This window comes from Neomonachus schauinslandi, chromosome 15 (genome assembly GCF_002201575.2).
Source record: "Neomonachus schauinslandi chromosome 15, ASM220157v2, whole genome shotgun sequence".
Lineage (NCBI taxonomy): Eukaryota > Metazoa > Chordata > Mammalia > Carnivora > Phocidae > Neomonachus > Neomonachus schauinslandi.
Genome location: NC_058417.1, coordinates 16,716,983 through 16,733,386, shown reverse-complemented (window position 1 = coordinate 16,733,386; position 16,404 = coordinate 16,716,983). Strand labels below are relative to the sequence as shown.

At 38.2% G+C, this 16,404-nt stretch overlaps 1 pseudogene; it reads right to left on the bottom strand.

Moving 5' to 3' along the window:
* Nucleotides 1–756: 756 nt before the first annotated feature.
* The window catches only part of LOC110593177, a 114,984-nt pseudogene continuing 99,336 nt past the window's right edge, over nt 757–16,404 (bottom strand).

Sequence of the window (16,404 nt, the reverse complement as noted above, 5' to 3'; positions counted from 1 at the left end):
TAATTTTGGGGGTTGGAAGAGGAGGGTAGAGAAGTGGAGAAGAAGGAAAGGCAAATCTTTGGTTCTTATCTTAAGCTATTTTTTCTTTAAATGAAGTTAATTACACCTTTCATTCAATTGGGAAAAGGTAATAGCACTATAAAAAGTTAATCATCCAGTCATGAATTAACTTTTAAAGCTACAAGATGCTTATTGCTATACAAGCTTCCCTAGTTTCAATTCATACATTTATCATTAATTTATTCATAATTTAACAATTAGGTAATGCATGTCTATTAATTGCCAGGGGTTGGCCTGGATCTTGGGAATGCAAAAACAAGGAATGCATGGGAGCTGAGAGCCTAAAGGGGAGATAAACAAGAGTGTGAAAACTGAAGTCCTTTCCTAGAGAAATATCTGTGAATTATTATGAACTCACATTGCTAATTTTATTCATCAAATTAATATAGAACAGACCTGCAAAATTCAACATAGTTTTACAGCAGGACTAATAGCAAATCCACTAAAATGAGTGAGTGGAACTATCCTGTGACTATGTCTTTAAAAAAAAAAAAAAATATATATATATATATATATATACAGAGAGAGAGAGAGAGAGAGAGAGAGAGAGAGAGAGAGTTGTCTTTTATTTGTATGTTCTACTTTTTTTTGTTGTTGGTGGGAAGAAAAGAAAGTCCTCTCCTATCCTGGATTTATGCCTTCAAACTCATTCCCTGAGTTTCCTTGGCCATATTGTTTTGTCTATAGAATAGGGCTTTATCCTGAGACAATGCCACTTGCTGGTCTTGCTAAATTGGTAAAGACCATGGCACCACAAGTCATCAGTACTCTGTATCTGCCCTTGAACTCTTTACAACAACGCTTTAGTTTTAATTTTAAACATAATCTGGAAAAAGCTCTTCAAATGCCTCAAAAACTATGGTAAAAGGAAGACAGCAGGTCTAGCAGGACTTTGGATCATGAGCAGCTCCTTGGATCAGGCTCTAGTTAATAGAATCCACACATCTGCCTCTGCAGACGCTGTCCAGCAACAGCTTGGCAGAGTTTCTGCCCAGATCCTCTAGAGCACGGCTGCCCCCTGGCCCTTATGGTTGAGGGCCAGTTCGGCAATAAGGAAGGTTCCATTGGTGGTCTTAGCAAAGAATGAGAGCCCAAAGATAGAAACTTCCCAGGGTTGGCCCTTTTCATGTGGTCTGTGTAAAGTATAAAATTGTTGAAGGTGCTCCTTGAGAGTGCCACAATTTGGTTAGTCATCAAAGGTGATAACACCTATGGAGTACATTTTCCTCTGATACTTTTTAAAAAAAGATTTACTTATTTATTTGAGAGAGAGAGAGGATGGGCAAGTGCAAGTGCACGTGTGTGTGTGTGGGGGGGAGGCATAGGGAGAGGGAGAGAAAGTCCCAGGCCGACTCAGCGCTGAGAGTGTCTTTTAAAATTTCTTTTAGCAATGATTTATAGGGTTCACTGTATAGTCTTTCATCTCCTTGGTTAATTCCTAAGTATCCTTTTTGATGTTATTATAAATGGAATTGTTTTTGTAATTTTCTTTTTAGATTGTTCATTGTGTACAGATATGTAACTGACTTTTGTGTCTTGACTTAGTATCATATTGCCTGAAAGCAGAAATAATTCTACTTCTTCTTTTCCAATTTGGATGGTGTTTTATTTCTTTTTCTTCCTTAATTGCTCTGGCTAGAACTTTCAGTCCTATGCTGATAGAAGTAGTGAAAATGGGCATCCTTGTCTTGTTTCTGATTTTAGAGGAAAAGCTTTCAGTCTTTCACATTTCACGTCAAAAGGTGTTGAGTTTTGTCAAATGCACTTTCTGCATCAATTGAAATGATTGTTTTTTTCCCCTTTATTCTGTTGATGTGGCATATTACACTGATTGATTTTCATATGTGGACTATCCTTGCATTCCAGGAATAAATCCCACTTGGTCACAGGGTACAGTCCTTTTAATATGTTGCTGAATTCTGTTTGTGAGTAATTTGTTGGAAATTTCTGCATCAATATTCATATGAAATACTGCTCTATAGTTTTCCTTTTTAATAGTGTCTTTGTCCGGCTTTGGTATAACGGTAATGCTGGTTTCAGAATGAATTAGATTTAAAAATCTAATTTTTTAAAAATCTAAAAAATTAATTTTTTTTGAAGTTTGAGAAGGATTGGTATTATTAGTTCTTTAAATGTTTGGCAGCAATGTCAGTGAAGCCAACGGGTTCAGGGCTTTTCTCTGTTGGGAGATTTCTGATCACTGATTTAATCTTCTTACTATAGTTATAGGTCTATTCAGATTTCCTATTTTTTTTTTAAGGATTTTATTTATTTATTTGAGAGAGAGAGAGAGAGCACATGAGAGGGGGGGAGGGTCAGAGGGAGAAGCAGACTCCCCGCCGAGCAGGGAGCCCGATGCGGGACTCGATTCCGGGACTCCAGGATCATGACCTGAGCTGAAGGCAGTTGCTTAACCAACTAAGCCACCCAGGCACCCCAGATTTCCTATTTCTTTGTGATTTAGTCCTGGTAGTTTTTTTCCTGGAAATCTATCCATGTTATCTAGGTTATCCAATTTGTTGGTGTACCACTGTTCATAGTACACTCTTATAATCCTTTTCATTTCTGTAGAATCAGTAGTAATGTCTCCACTTTCATTTCTGGTTTAATAATTTGAATCTCTTCTCTTTTCTCCTTAGTTTATCTAGCTAAAGGTTTGTCAGCTTATCAATCTTTTTGAAGAACCAATTTTTTGTTTCATTGACTTTTTCTCTATTGTTCTTCTACTCTCTATTTCATTTATCTTTGTTCTAATTTTTATTATTCCCTTCCCTCTTCTGGTTATGGATTTAATTCTTTGAGCTGTAAAGTTGGGCTGCTGATTTGAGATCTTGTTTTTAAGATTCTATTTTTAAGTAATCTTTATACCCAACGTGGGGCTCAAACTTACAACCCCGAGATCAAGAGTCACATGCTCTACCAACTTAGCCAGCCAGGTGCCCCAAGATCTTGTTTTGTTTTTTTAAAGATCTTATTTACTTATTTAGTTATTTATCTTAGAGTGAGCAGAGGGAGCGGCAGAGGGAGAGACAGAGTCCCAAGCAGACTCTGCACTGAGTGTGCAGCCCTGTGTGGGGTCCGATCCCACAACCCCAAGATCATGATCTCAGCTGAAATCAAGAGTTGGACACCCAACCGACTGAGCCACCCAGGTGTCCTGATCTTGTTTTTTAATGTAAGCATTTATAGCTATACATTTTCCTTTAGCACTGCTTTTGCTGCATCCCATAAGTTTTGGCATGCTGTGTTTTATTTTCATTTGTCTCCAAGTATTTTCTAATTTCCCTTGTGGTTTCTTTGATGCATTGGTTGTTTAGAAGTGTGTTGTTTAATTTCCAATATTTTGTGAGTTTTCCAGTTTTCCTTTCATTATTGACTTCTATCTTCATTACACTGTGGTCAGAGAAGATGCTTTGTATAAGATCTACCTTTTCATATCTATTGAGACTTAATTTGTTGCCTAACATATGGTCTGTCTTAGAAAGTGTCCCATGGGCCCTTGAGAAGAACGTATATTCTGGTGTTGTTGGATGGTGTTCTGTACATGTCTGTTAAGTCTAGTTGATTATTGTCCTGGTTAAGTCTTCTATTTTTTTTTACTTATCTTTTGTCTGGTTGTTCTAGCCATTATTATGAGTGTAATATTAAAGTCTCTATTACTATATAAATATCTATTTCTCCCTTCAATTCTGTTAGTTTTTGCTTCATACATTTTGATGGTTTGTCATTAGGTACATAAATGTTTGTAACTGTTACATCTTCTTGCTGTATGGAATCTTTTTAAAAAAAACTGAAGTGTAATTAACATACAGTGTCATATTAGTTCCTGTATAGTTCCAATACAATAATTCAATAATTCTATATACTTACATAAGAAAAAACTTTTCTAAAACTTAGTTTGGAAAAGTCAAGAACTGAGGGGAAATTTACATTTTTGTTGTTGTTGTTAATGCCATGAAGAATAATATCTGGAAAAAAAGTAAAATTATTTACCTAGCTTTAAAAGATATACCTAATTTCATCATGGCTGCCATAATTAGATTTGCTTTTTAAATCAGATTTAAAAAGAATGTCCTTCATAGCAACCAGAAGCAGAACATGCCAGATAAATATAAAATATCTGTGAATACATTCTTCAGAAACAAAGAATACTTCAGTGAAATGAAAATCCTCACTCTTGTCAAGAAACTAGGAAAAGGAGGAGGAGGAGGAGCAAGATGGCAGAGGAGTAGGGAGACCTAAATTTTGTCTGGTCCCAGGAATTCAGCTAGATAGGGATCAAACCATTCTGAACACCTACGAACTCAACAGGAGATCTAAGAAAAGAATAGCAGCAACTCTCTGAACAGAAAAGCGACCACTTTCTGGAAGGTAGGACGTGCGGAGAAGTGAATCCTAGGCGATATTCGGGAAGATAAACAGCGGGGGAGGGGGCCTTCGTTGGCCGCTACTGGCAAGTGATAGAGCAGCAGAGCACAAAATCGGAAATTTTAGAAGTCGGCTCTGCTGAGGGATGTCGCTCCAGTGGCTAAACGGGAGGGGGAACCCTCGCTGGGACAGTGTGGTCTCAGGACCCTCTGGGTCACAGGAAGACCGGGGGGTGCCTGAGTGCGGCAGAGCTCCCAGGTATCGGAGCAGGGAAGCCGGCTGCAGAGACAGAGCCGAGGAGTGGGCTCTCAGCTCAGGGTTGCCATAAACCGTGATCCGCGGCACAGTCGGGCCACTGTTCCTCCAGCAGGGACCCAACAAGTGGCAGATCCGGGGAGACTCCCTTTCCTCCCCTTGGAGGAGCGGCGCGGAAGTGCACCGCAGGGATCTGCTGGGTTTGGAGACTTGACACGGGGTCGGGTGCCAGAGATAGAAACGCTCAGTCACAGGCCGGGTGAGCATGGAGTGCAGCTGGAGACCGGGGAGACGGGAGTGACTGACTGCTTTTCTCTGGGGGCTCAGTGAGGAGCGGGGCCCCGAGTTCTCAGCTCCTCCAGGGCGGAGATTGGGAGGCCGCCATTTTCACTCTCCTCCTCCAAACTGTACGGAAAGCTTGCAGGGAACAAAAGCTCCTGAGAGCAAACCCGAGCAGATTACTTAGCCCGGACGGGCAAGGGCGGGGCAATTCCGCCTCCGGCAAAGACATTTGGGAACCACGGCAGCAAGAACAGCCAGCCAAGACCAAGTTTACTGATCAATGAGAATGGCAGAACGCCAGTGTTAGGGGAATACTGCACATAGAGTTCATGGCTTTTTTCCCATGATTCTTTAGTCTTTCAAGGTTAATTTTTTAAATTTTCTTTTTCTTTTTCCCTTTTTCAACAAACATCTTATCAATCCCTTTTTTAAAAAATATTTTTTATTTTTCATTTTTAGAGTCATATTCTATCCCTTCATAGTAGTTAACCTTATTTTTGGTATATATATATATATAGGTTGTTCTTTCTTTAAAATTTTGGGATACCGTTTCTTCTAACAGACCAAAATATACCCTAAATCTCTAGTGTATGGCTTTGTTCTAGTCTCCTGCCCGATTACATTCTCTCCCTTTTTTTTTTAAATCCTCTTCTTTCTTTCTTTAACCAACTCCTTATCAATTCCTTTTATAAAATCTTATAATTTTCATCTTTACAGTCATATTCCATCCCTTCATCATATTTACCCTTATTTTTGTACATATATGTTTTTCTTTCTTTAAAATTTTGGGAGGCACTTTCTTCTAACAGACCAAAATACACCCAAAATCTAGTGTGTGGCACCGATCTATCCACCAGCCTGATCATATTTGATCATATTCTGTTTTTTTTTTTTTTTATCTTTTTCTTTTTTCTTCCTTTCCCTTTCTTTTCCACTGGTTTCAGGTCTCTTCTGATTTCTTTTTTTTTTTTTTAAAGATTTTATTTATTTATTTGAGAGAGAGAATGAGACAGAGAGCATGAGAGAGGGGAGGGTCAGAGGGAGAAGCAGACTCCCCGCCGAGCAGGGAGCCCGATGCGGGACTCGATCCAGGGACTCCAGGATCATGACCTGAGCCGAAGGCAGTCGCTTAACCAACTGAGCCACCCAGGCGCCCTCTTCTGATTTCTTTAGTGTATACTTTTCTGGGGTCGTTGTTACCCTGTTAGCATTTTGTTCTCTCATTCATCGATTCTCCTCTGGACAAAATGACAAAACGGAAAAAAATCACCTCAAAAAAAAAGAACAAGAGGCTGTACTGACTGCCAAGGACCTAATAATCAATCTGGACATTAGTAAGATGTTGGAACTAGAGTTCAGAATGATGATTTAAAGATACTAGCTGGGCTTGAAAAAAGCATGGAAGATATTAGAGAAACCCTTTCTGGAGAAATAAAAGAACTAAAATCTAACCAAGTCAAAATCAAAAAGGCTATTAATGAGGTGCAATAAAAAATGGAGGCTCTAACTGCTAGGCTAAATGAAGCAGAAGAGCAAATTAGTGATACAGAAAACTAAATGATGGAAAATAAAGAAGCTGAGAAAAAGAGAGATAAACAACTACTGGATCAGAAGGGCAGAATTCAAGAGATAAGTGATACCATAAGATGAAACAATATTAGAAGAATTGGGATCCCAGAAGAAGAAGAAAGAGAGGGGCAGAAGGTATATTGGAGCAAATTATAGCAGAGAACTTCCCTAATTTGGGGAAGGAAACAGGCATCAAAATCCAGGAGGCACAGAGAACCCCCCTCAAAATCAATAAAAATAGGTCAACACCCCAACATCTAACAGTAAAACTTACGAGTCTCACAGACAAAAAGAAAATCCTGAAAGCAGCTCGGGAGAAGAGATCTGTAACCTACAATGGTAGAAACATTAGATTGGCAACAGACCTATCCACAGAGACCTGGCAGGCCAGAAAGAACTGGCATGATATCTTCAGAGCACTAAATGAGAAAAATATGCAGCCAAGAATACTATATCCAGCTAGGCTGTCACTGAAAATAGAAGGAGAGATAAAAAGCTTCCAGGACAAACAAAAACTAAAGGAATTTGCAAACACGAAACCAGCCCTACAAGAAATATTGAAAGGGGTCCTCTAAGCAAAGAGAGAGCCTAAAAGCAACATAGACCAGAAAGGAACACAGACAATATACAGTAACAGTCACCTTACAGGCAATACAATGGCACTAAATTCCTATCTTTCAATAGTTACCCTGAATGTAAATGGGCTAAATGCCCCAATCAAAAGACACAGGGTATCAGATTGGATAAAAAAAACCAGACCCATCGATATGCTGTCTGCAAGAGACTCATTTTAGACCCAAAGACAGCCCCAGATTGAAAGTGAGGGGGTGGAAAACCATTTACCATGCTAATGGACACCAAAAGAAAGCTGGGGTGGCAATCCTTATATCAGACAAATTAGATTTTAAACCAAAGACTGTAATAAGAGATGAGAAAGGACACTATATCATACTTAAAGGATCTATCCAACAAGAAGATCTAACAATTGTAAATATCTATGCCCCTAACATGGGAGCAGCCAATTATATAAGCCAATTAATAACAAAAGCAAAGAAACACATCGACAACAATACAATAATAATGGGGGACTTTAACACCCCCCTCACTGAAATGGACAGATCATCTAAGCAAAAGATCAACAAGGAAATAAAGACTTTAAATGACACACTGGACCAAATGGACTTTACAGACATATTCAGAACATTCCACCCCAAAGCAACGGAATACACATTCTTCTCTAGTGCCCATGGAACATTCTCCAGAATAGATCACATCCTAGGTCATAAATCAGGTCTCAACCGGTACCAAAAGATTGGAATCATTCCCTGCCTATTTTCAGACCACAATGCTTTGAAACTAGAGCTCAATCACAAGACAAAAGTCAGAAAGAACTCAAATACATGGAGGCTAAAGAGCATCCTACTAAAGAACGAATGGGTCAACCAGGAAATTAAAGAAGAATTAAAAAAATACATGGAAACCAATGAAAATGAAAACACAACTATTCAAAATCTTTGGGATGCAGCAAAGGCAGTCCTAAGAGGAAAGTATATAGCAATACAAGCCTTTCTCAAGAAGCAAGAAAGGTCTCAAGTATACAACCTAACCCTACACCTAAAGGAGCTGGAGAAAGAACAGCAAATAAAGCCTAAACCCAGCAGGAGAAGAGAAATAATCAAGATCAGAGCAGAAATCAATGAAATAGAAACTAAAAGAACAGTAGAACAGATCAACGAAACTAGGAGCTGGTTCTTTGAAAGAATTAACAAGATTGATAAACCCCTGGCCAGACTTATCAAAAAGAGAAGAGAAATGACCCACATCAACAAAATCATGAATGAAAGAGGAGAGATCACAACCAACACCAAAGAAATACAAACAATTATAAGAACATATTATGAGCAACTCTATGCCAGCAAATTAAATAACCTGGAAGAAATGGATGCATTTCTAGAGATGTACCAACTACCAAAACTGAACCAGGATGAAATAGAAAACCTGAACAGACCTATAACCACTAAGGAAATTGAAGCAGTCATCAAAAATCTCCCAAAAAACAAAAGCCCAGGGCCAGATGGCTTCCCAGGGGAATTCTACCAAACATTTCAAGAAGAATTAATACCTATTCTTCTGAAACTGTTCCAAAAAATAGAAATGGAAGGAAAACTTCCAAATTCGTTTTATGAGGCCACCATTACCTTGATCCCAAAACCAGACAAAGACCCCATCAAAAAGGAGAATTACAGACCAATATCCTTGATGAACATGGATGCAAAAATTCTCACCAAAATACTAGCCAATAGGATCCAACAGTACATTAAAAGGATTATTCGCCACAACCAAGTGGGATTCATCCGGGGGTCGCAAGGTTGGTTTAACATCCACAAATCAATCAATGTGATACAATACATTAATAAAAGAAAAAACAAGAACCATATGATCCTCAATAGATGCAGAAAAACCATTTGACAAAGTACAGCATCCTTTCTTGATCAAAACTCTTCAGAGTATAGGCATAGAGGGTACATACCTCAGTATCATAAAAGCCATCTATGAAAAACCCACAGCGAATATCATTCTCAATGGGGAAAAACTGAAAGCTTTCCCCCTAAGGTCAGGAACACAGCAGGGATATCCACTATCACCACTGCTATTCAACATAGTATTAGAAATCCTAGCCACAGCAATCAGACAACAAAAAGAAATAAAAGGCATCCAAATCGGCAAGAAAGAAGTCAAGCTCTCACTCTTTGCAGATGATATGATACTTTATGTGGAAAACCCAAAAGACTCCACCCCAAAACTGCTAGAACTCATACAGGAATTCAGTAAAGTGGCAGGATATAAAATCAATGCACAGAAATCAGTGGCATTCCTATACACCAACAACAAGACAGAAGAAAGAGAAATTAAGGAGTCGATCCCATTTATGATTGCACCCAAAACCATAAGATACCTAGGAATAAATCTAACCAAAGAGGTAAAGAATCTGTACTCAGAAAACTATAAAATACTCATGAAAGAAATTGAGGAAGACACAAAGAAATGGAAAAACGCTCCATGCTCATGGACTGGAAGAACAAATATTGTGAAGATGTCAATGCTACCTAGAGCAATCTACACATTTAACGCAATCCCTATCAAAATACCATCAAGATTTTTCAAAGAAATGGAACAAATAATCCTAAAATTTGTATGGAACCAGAAAAGACCCCGAATAGCCAGAGGAATGTTGAAAAAGAAAAGCAAAGCTGGTGGCATCACAATTCCAGACTTCAAGCTCTATTACAAAGCTGTTATCATCAAGACAGTATGGTACTGGCACAAAAACAGACACATAGATCAATGGAACAGAATGGAGAGCCCAGAAATGGACCCTCAACTCTATGGTCAACTCATCTTCGACAAAGCAGGAAAGAATGTCCAATGGAAAAAAGACAGTCTCTTCAACAAATGATGTTGGGAAAATTGGACAGTCACATGCAGAAGAATGAAACTGGACCATTTCCTTACACCACACACAAAAATATACTCAAAATGGTTGAAAGACCTCAATGTGAGACAGGAGTCCATCAAAAAGTCCATCCATTAAATGAAGACATATCCCAAAAGTACAAAAAGGAGAACACAGGCAGCAACCTCTTCGTCCTCAGCTGCAGCAGCTTCTTCCTAGAAACATCACCAAAGGCAAGGGAAGCAAGGGCAAAAATGAACTATTGGGACTTCATGAAGATAAAAAGCTTTTGCACAGCAAAAGAAACTAGGAAAAGAGCCAATGTAAATGTACTTAATGCCAGAGAACAGTACGCTTAAAAATGGTTAACAGGGCAAATTTTATGTTAAGTATATTTTTCCACAATTAAAATAAAAATATTCTTTAAAAAAAAAGTATGCACTTAACAATTTAATGGGGCAACCCCATACAGTGGCAGAACTCAACAGAATGAGAGGACAGCTCACTACACCCTATGTTGGCCATACCCAAATGTTTATAAACAGTTGATAGTTCTCTGGATTATAAGAATAATCTGCATGGTGGGAGGTAGAGATTCAAATTTCAGTAGGGTCAATAGCAAAAGATGTATGGCTTCAATGTGATCAGTTAGAACCAATTTTTAATATATGGAAAGTTCTACATTTGTAAGCAAACAAATCACACACATACATACTGTTATAAGTTCAATAAATATTCAGTTATACTTTCTTAAAACAGAAAAGCAAGGTGATAGAGCATTTTAGTATCAAACGGCTCAAGAAAAAAATTTCTTGTATTTGCAACTTTCTGTAAATATGAGATTCTTTTTCTTTTTTTTTTTTTTTAAAGATTTTATTTATTGATTTGAGAGAGAGAACAAGAGAGAGCACATGAGAGGGGGGAGGATCAGAGGGAGAAGCAGACTCCCCGCTGAGCAGGTAGCCCGATGCGGGACTCGATCCCGGGACTCCAGGATCATGACCTGAGCCGAAGGCAGTCGCTTAACCAACTGAGCCACCCAGGCACCCTGTTTCTTTCTTTTTGTTTTAAATTTTAAAAATGATAAAAATGAGGCAGCTCAGATTTACAATGGACTTTTCTTCTTTCCTATCTTGTTTCTTTTTTTTAATTTAAGTACAATACTTTTATTCTCTAGGATAATATATTCTTTAACTAGAACATATACTGAGGTGGGAGTATATCTGTCCTTTTCTCATGGGCAATGTAGTACATTTATTATTATGATATTTAAATGCATACTAAAATTATTTTTTTATTAAAGATTTTATTTATTTATTTGACAGAGAGAGAGACAGCGAGAGAGGGAACACAAGCGGGGGGGGGGTGGGAGAGGGAGAAGCAGGCTTCCCACCAAGCAGGGAGCCCGACATGGTGCTTGATCCCAGGACCCTGGGATCATGACCTGAGCCGAAGGCAGCCGCTTAACCGACTGAGCCACCCAGGCGCCCCCATACTAAAATTATTTCACCAAATAAACTGAAATTAAATGAAGACATATCCCAAAAGTACAAATAACAGAGCAAATAGAAGATTAAAAAAACCTGAGGAGGTACCATAGACTAAGATTTGGAGAAGAGATTTGGCCACCGATTGAATGAACTAGTAACACAGTGCCATTGTGAAACTATATCTTACACAAAGACACGTCCTGATTCTGTTTTCTTTCAATTGTCTTCAAGAGGTCTCCATTTGACTATTGCACCATTATTTTACATGTTCAAAGGTGAACTCCTCACGTAAGTTTTTTTTTTTAACTACATCATTTTTAGTAGAGATATCAACACTCTCTTATTTTCATTTATCCACTCAACATTCACTTAAGCACTTACTGAGTGCCAACTACATGCTAGTTGCTGTGGATACTGAGATAAAAGGCATTACCCCTGTCTTCATGCTGCTGTCAGATGGGGAGGAGATTGCCCACCTCTAGCCATTTGCCTGCAACAGCTTTCTGGATAGTTTTCTTGCCTCCTCTCATACTGCTTAACACCGCCATACTCTTCTGGCAATCATGTCATTCTTCTAGACAAAGATCTATCAAATAAAAACTCTGCTTTTAAGATACAGACAATTATCTTCTAGAAACACATTAGCACCTACTTCCAGACTTCTAAGGATATCTTTCCACTCTCTCTATCCTCCTGTATTTGGAATGCTCTCCTTCTGTTCTATCTAAATCCCATTCATTCAAGATCCAGCTCTTCCAAGACATTTCCCAAGACTCCTTTGGCCCACAATGCTCTCTATCCCATCTGCTGCAAACTTTGTTTTCATTGCTAGGTTTGAAGTACCTTGGGGGAAATAACATGTTTTTAAAGGTGAAGAACTTTCTCAGTAGATGGTGAGTAATTCTTTATGTCTATCAATGACTAAAAAGGAAGAAACCAGGCTTAAAACATGAAAGGCTTTGGGCTGAACATGAAAAATAACTTCACAGGGGCACTTGGCTGGCTCAGTCGGTGGAGCATGCAACTCTTGATCTCAGGGTCATGAGTTCAAGCACCACGTTGGGCATAGAGCTTGCTTAAAAAAAAAAAGAAAAAAGAAAAATAACTTCACATTGATTAATTTAAAAAGAAAAGGGTCAGTACTTCCAGCCCCCATTATTTTGGATTCCTCCAGAGGGCAACAGACTCCTGCTGGTCATATTTTGGATATAACTCCCTCTCCGCAAACAACTATGTAATCTTAGAAGTCACCTTCTGGAGGTGGGATCAAGATGGTAAAGTAAGAAGATACTGAGCTCACCTCCTCCCACACATGAAGGAGATCCACTAGTCAGTGGATCTCCTGGAGGGGCAGTGATCTGTTGTAATGTTCCCTGGAGACAGAAACACTCACTGGTGGGCACTTTTTATTTTTTTTACTTCCCTTCTACCTGGTTTTCCTGGCCGTAGCAGGTGCCACTTCTGACACTCTCCATCTACTGTGCTAGCACCGCTAGCCCCATCCAACCTACCCACCCAGCCCCTCCCAAGTGGATCCCTGATACACCACATCCCACAGGCACAGGCACACTCAGTCAGCACCAGAGCCATTCCTAAGTGCTCCTGCCTTGATGGGCCAGCCCTGCACCTAGAATGCTGGCAACAGTCACAGCCAGACACAGCAGTCAGCTGTGCCAGAGGGCTTCCCAGCCCACCAGCATGCTTATGGCTATTGTGGCCACCCCACACACCAATGAGATTGTACTAATTATGACCAGGCTACAGTAGGAAGGTGTATACAGCCCACACAAGAAACACCCTGAGGGACCTGGCTCAGGCGATCAGAAGTGTTTGTGCTACTGGGCCCCACAGGGTGACTTCTACATAAAGCCAGTCTTTCAAGGCTGGTACGTGTAACTGATCTAATACATAAAAACAAATAGAGAGTTAGGTAAAATAAAAAGACAGGAATATGTTCCAAAAGAAAGAATATGATAAAATCTCAGAAAAAGAAATGAAATGGAAATAAACAATCTACCAGATAAAATTCAAAGTAATGGTTAAAAAAAATCTCACAGAACTGAGGAGAAGAATGAATGAACACAGGAAGAATTTCAACAAAGAAACAGAAAATATAAAAAGAACCAATCAGAGCTGAATAATTCAAAAACTAAAATGAAAAATACACTAGAAGGAATCAACAGCAGATCAGAATGTAGAAGAATGGATCAGCGATCTGGAAGACAGGGTAATGGAAATCATCCAATCAGAAGAGCAAAAAGAAAAAAGAATTTTTAAAAAATGACACTAGTTTAAGGGACCTCTGGGACAACATCAAGCATACAAACATTTGCATTATAGGGCTCCCAAAAGGAGAAAAGAGGGAAAGAAAGGGACAGAAAAACTATTTGAAGAAAAAATTGCCAAAAACTTCCCTAAACTGGTGAAGGAAACAGACATCCAAGTCCAGGAAGCAAAAAGAGTCCCCAGTAAGATGAACCCAAAGAGACCCACACCAACACACATAATCATCAAAGTGTCATCAGTTAAAGTAAAGAGAGAATCTTAAAAGCAGCAAGAGAAAAAACAACTACTTATGTACAAAGGAACTCCCATAAGACTATCAGTTGATTTGTCAGCAGAAACTTTACAGGCCAGAAGGGAGTAGAATATATTCAAAATGCTAAAAGGAAAAAACTTCCAACCAAGAATACTCCCACCCAACAAGATTATCACTCAGAATTAAAGGAGAGGCAAGGGATTTCCCAGAAAAGCAGAAGACAAAGGAGTTCATCAACACCAAACTGGCCCTATAATAAATATTAAAGGGACTTCTTTCTTTCTTTATTTTTATTTTATTTTATTATGTTCAGTTAGCTACTGTATAGCCATTAGTTTTTGATGTAGTGTTCAATGATTCATTGTTACGTATAACACCCAGTGCATATCATAACATGTGCCCTCCTTAAATGGAAAAGAAAAGTACATAACTAGAACTAAGAAAATTATGAAAGAAAAAAATCTCATTGGTAAAAGTAAACATATAGGAAAGGTGGTGGGTCAACCACCTACATAGCTAGTATGAAGGTTAAAATACAAAATTAGTAAAATCATCCAGATCTACAATAATTAGTCAAAGAATACACAAAATAATAAGATGTAAAATATGACATCAAAAACATAAAACATGGGGAGGGAGGAAGTAACAATGTAGTGCTTTTAGAATGTGTTTGAACTGAAGCAATCATTGACTTAAAATAGGCTGCTATAAATGTAGGATGTTATATATGAACCTTATGGTAACCACAAACCAAATACTTATAATAGATACATAAAAAATAAAGAGAAAGGAAAACATAACACTAAGGAAAGTCACCAAATCCCAAGGGAAAAGAACACCCAACATAGGAGCACCTAAATAAATAAAGCAAATATTAACAGACATAGAAGAAGAAACTGACAGTGATAAGATAATAGTAGGGGACTTTAATACCCCATTTTCATCAATGGATAGATCATCCAGACAGAAAATCAGCAAGAAAACATTGGCCTTAAATCACACATTAGACCAGATGAACTTCATAAATATCTGCAGAACATTCCATCTAAAGCAGCAGAATAATTTTTTTTTTTCAAGAACACATGGAATATTCTCCAGAATAAATCACATTGGGTCACAAAACAAGTCTCAGTGAAAATTTTTTTTAAGATTTTATTTATTTATTTGAGAGAGAGTACAAGCTGGGGAGAGAGGCAGAAGGAGAGGGAGAAGCAGACTCCCTGCTGAACAGGGAGCCCGATGTGGGGCTTGATCCCAGAACCCTGGGATCACGACCTGAGCTGAAGGCAGACGCTTAACTGACTGAGCCACCCAGGCGCCCCAAGTCTCAGTGAATTTAAGAAGACTGAAATCATATAACACATCTTTTCCAACCACAACACTATGAAGCTAGAAATCAATTATAAGAAGAAAATTGGGTCAGTGAAGAAATCAAGAGGAAATAAAAAAATACTTAGAGACAAATGAAAATAAAAACACAACAGTCCAAAATCTATGGAACAAAGCAAAGGTAGTTCTCAAAGGGAAGTTGATAGCAACATATGTCCACCTCAAGAAACAAGAAAAATCTCAAGACAACAATGTAACATCACACCTAAAGGACTAGAGAAAGAACAAAGCCCAAAGTTAGTTCAAGGAAGGAAATAATAAAGATCAGAGTGAAAATAAATGACATAGAGACTAAAGTAAAAAATAGAAAACATCAATATAAGTAGGAGGCAGTTATTTGAAAAAAGAAACAAAATTTATGAGCTTTTAGTCAGACTCATCAAGAAAAAGAGAGGACCCAAATAAATAAAATAGAAATGAAAGAGAAGTTACAACGGATACCACAGAAATACAAAGAATCATAAGACACTAGTACAAATAATTATATGACAACAAATGGGACACCTAGAAAAATAAATTCCTAGAAACATACAATCTTTCAAGACTGAATCAAGAAGAATAGAAAATCTGAATAGACTGATTACTAGTAATGAAATTGAACCTGTAATCAAAGAATTCCCAATAAACAAAAGTCCAGGACCAGACAACTTCACAGGTGAATTCTACCATTTATGGAAGAGTTAATACCTATCCTTCTCAAACTATTCCAAAAAAGTATAAAGAGGAAGGAATGCTTCCAAAATCATTCTGTAAGACCAGCATTACCCTAATACCAAAACCCAAAGACACCACAAAAAAAGAAAATTATAAGCCAATATCCCTGATGAATATAGATGCAAAAATCCTCAACAAAATATTAGCAAATTGAACTCAACAATACTTTAAAAAAATCATACACCATACTCAAGTGGGATTTATTCTGAGGATGCAAGGATGGTTCAATATCCACAAATCAATCAATATGATATACCACATTAACAAAAAGAAGGATATAAATC